The sequence below is a fragment of the Gracilinanus agilis genome, chromosome 6 (assembly GCF_016433145.1).
Source record: "Gracilinanus agilis isolate LMUSP501 chromosome 6, AgileGrace, whole genome shotgun sequence".
In the NCBI taxonomy this organism is placed as follows: Eukaryota; Metazoa; Chordata; class Mammalia; order Didelphimorphia; family Didelphidae; genus Gracilinanus; species Gracilinanus agilis.
Window position 1 is genome coordinate 291,065,541 of NC_058135.1, and position 3,730 is coordinate 291,069,270.

Below are 3,730 nucleotides of genomic sequence, written 5' to 3' on the forward strand. Positions count from 1 at the left end.
CCTGGGCTCCCCAGCCACCTTGCAGATAGGACCCATCTGGTTCCCACCATTCCCTACGTAAAGAGGAGAAGAAGGAAGGGAGGAAGGGAGGAAGGGAGGAAGGAAGGAAGGAAAGATAGAAAGAAGGAAGGGAGGAAGGAAGGAAAGAAGAAAGGATAGAAAGTAGGAAGGGAGGAAGGAAGGAAGAAAGGATACAAGGAAGGAAAGAAGGAAGGGAAGAAGGAAGGAAGGATAGAAAGAAGGAAGNTTTAATTAATTATCTTAACAACAAGAGCAATTCCAAAACTTTTTAACTCTTCTCAGTCCTCCCCTGGCACTTCTTGCCTCAATATTCTTATCAGACATCCTAGGAAGAAAGGAAAGGAGGAAGGAAGGAAGGAAAGAAGGAAGGAATGAAAGAAGGAAGGAATGAAAGAAGGAAAGAAGAAAGGAAGGAAGGAAGGAAGGAAGAAAATGAAGGAAGAAAGGAAGGAAGAAAAGGAAGGAAGGAGAAAGGAAGGAGAAAGGAAGGAAGAAAAGGAAAGAAAAATAGAAAGAAGAAAGGAATGATGGAAGGAAGAAAGGAAAGAAGGAAGGAATGAAAGAAGGAAGGATGGAAGGAAGAAAGGAAGGAAGGAAAAAAGTAAGAAAGGAAGTAAGAAAGGAAGGATGGAAGGAAGAAAGGAAAGAAGGAAGGAATGAAAGAAGGAAGAAAGGAAGGATGGAAGGAAGGAAGAAAGAAAATGAAGGAAGGAAGGAAAGAAGGAAGAAGCATCTCTACTTGCATAGATGGGAGATGACCTCTCCTGATGGCCTTAAGACTGAGCAGAGCCCCTGAAAGGCTGGGGGGAAGGTGCCAAGGCTGAGCTGGACCCCAAGGACCAGTGCACAGATGATGCTGTTGCTGGGCTGTTCCTTCGTTTTGGAGTGGGGGAGGAAATGAACTAACTTCTCTGAGCCCACCCAGTCTGCCCAAAGGGGAGGAAGTGGAAGTCTGGGGTCATACCTTCTCCTGAATACTCCTTGGTGAATGCTTTCATCTCCCTGAAGTTCTACGAGGTTTTGAGGGCAAGTCCTGCTTCAGTGAGGTTTTGAGGGCAAGTCCTGCTTCAGTGGGATGCCCGGGTTCTAGAACACATGGAAAAACCCAAGAATTAATGTTGTTCTCAGTTCCATCCTGCACTGTTTTTTCAGAGCCACCCTGGAAGGGAGGGCCATTCAAGTCATTATACCCATTTCACAGATAAGGAAACCGGCTCAGAGGGGAGAAAGGGCTTCCCAAGATTACATGGAGAAGACCTGAAACTCTAAACTACTCTGCCTCTTGGTTGGGTCCCTTTATCCAAGGGGAGAGCAGCTGGATAATCAAGACCAGGGGTCATTAAGCAAACCCTGTGCTCAGAGGCCCAGGGGAAGCCAAGGAGGAAGTGACCCAGTACCTTTCTGGGGGTGCTCTCAGCTCCAGCTGGAGACACACAAGGTATGAGATCCGTAACAAGACAAAGAACTGTGAGACTCCAAATATTACAAGGAGAAAGAGGAGAAAGGTCAATGGAGCCTGAAGTGGTCAGTGAAGACTTCCTGGAGGCGGGGAGCAATTTCCTTCCCTGCAGGAAGGGCAGATCCACTTCAGATACATGAGGAGAAAAAGGTATTCCAAGCAAAGGGCCCAATCTGGGCCAAGGAGTGGCAGATCTTGCCAGGAAGAAATGGACTCTGCTGGGAAAGAATTCTCTGGAGCTTTGGTCCTGTGTGCAGGGTAGGACCTTAGGAGTCTGGGTAGGGTTAATCATGGGGCTGGGCTGGATATTGTGGGGTGGGGGGGGTGGGGGCAGAGATAGCCCTTCCCTCCTAAGGACTTGGGCTTTGGGACGGACGCAGCTCCTGGTAGTTAGAAAAGAGAACGGACTCCAAGTTAATCCTGTAAAAAAAAGCTAGACTCTCTGCCATGTTCTTAAGCTCTGGCTCTGCTGAACTCTGGGAAGAACCCTGGTTGGGCCATTGTCCAACCCGGGGAACTTGGGTATTGAACCACTCCGAGAAAGCATCTCCAGGAGCAGGGCCTCAGGTCTCAGGTGTCCCTAGTGGACATCACAGAATGTGGATGTCTGGGAGGGACCTTCGAACTGGAAACACGGGAGGTGAGGCATGGGTAGAAGAGGCTGGGGGCTTCTGGGAGTGACTGCTGACGGGTAGTGAGATGGGCTCCTACGGAGAGCACCACAGGAAGGGCCGTCATTCTTAGAGGACAGGAGGCAGGGACTCCTTGGACCACAAGCTCAGACCCCACTGGCGCCCCCCAGCTCCTTCGTGATGGGCACGCCCAAGCCTTCCCTAACAGCCCAGGTGGGGAGTGTCACCACCACCACCTCCACACACCTTTCCCAACCCCCCATTTAAAAAAACTACCACCTAAAAATAGCCCTACTATGGGATTCTAAAACCAAATTGGGTATGCCCATAGCAAACATTTCGGGATAGCCCTAGCCCAGCCCAATCCTAGCCCTTCCTGGCTCTGATCCCAGAGGGGGGAGTCGGCCTTCTCTCCCCACTCCTCTTCTCGTGGAGGCTGATTTCCCCTGGGGGTCCCTACTCTCCCCCCAGTTGGGCTGGTGAAGGAGCCAGGAAAGAGCAGAAAAAAGCAACAGAAAAGACTACTTCCTGGGGACTCTGGGAAGCTGTTTTCTGGTTCTGGGCTTATCTTTCCTTATCAGGAAGCTGAAAGCCAGGGGATGGATTGATGAGCTGGAGGGTCCTTCTAGAACAAAGGAGGGAGGACTAAGTCATCTTGGATGGTCACTTAATGTTTCTAATCCTCAGTTTCCTGATCTGCCGAATGGGGGCAATGAGGGATCTCAGCCTAACTGTATTCACTGATTTGGCACGGGGCACTGGATCCAGACAGATTGGGCATCTTCCCGAGGAAACATCTTCGGAGCTCCTCAGGAGGCCCTTAACGTTCTGGGGGACTTAAAGAGGCAGGCCCAGCTGCCCAGCACCTCCAGGACAGAGAACAGCCCTTGGATGTGCTAAGGCCAAAGGACTCTTATCTGGCCCTGAAAGCTAAATCTCCACTCTGAGCCCAGCAGTTGGCTACCATTTTGCCTTGGAAAGGGAGCAAATGGAGGTCCTTTAAGGAAGGTTTGTGCTGCGATGACTGACTCTGTTTCAGAGCCTGCCCTCTTGCTGAAGTTGGCCGTTTGGCCGGCCCAGGCCCCGGCCCCGGCCCTGAGGGGCAGCCACCAGGCACGGCTGCCAGGGTACACTGATCTCTCTGGCCCTTTAGTCCCTGAGAGCTCTCCCAGCCTAACCCGGCTTCCAGACCTTTCTTGGGTTTGTTTCTCCTCAAAGCAGAAAATGCTCATTACCCAGAAGGTCTTTAGTCACTCCCATTTATACAGACACTTCCTTGCCACGGTTCCTGGACAACAGGGGGTCCAGGTCCTGCTGTGCCCATTCTACAGATGAGAAAAAGGACTTACTTAGAGAGGGGGCACTGAGGCCCCCAAGGTATGAATCAAGGAAGTGGCAAAGACTGGATTTGCACCCAGGACTGAGGCCCTCCCCTTCCTCTCAAAGCCCCAGAGAGAAAGCGATTCTGTTTAGGTAACTCCTAAGCGACAAAAGGAGCCTGGGCTGTAAGGCAAGGCAGGTAAGGTTGGCGCTCACCCCAGGCCCCCCTCCTGGTCCTTCTTTTAACTACTTCTTGGTAACTCGGTGCTAAGCTCTTTTGCTACTGAAGGACTCCAAG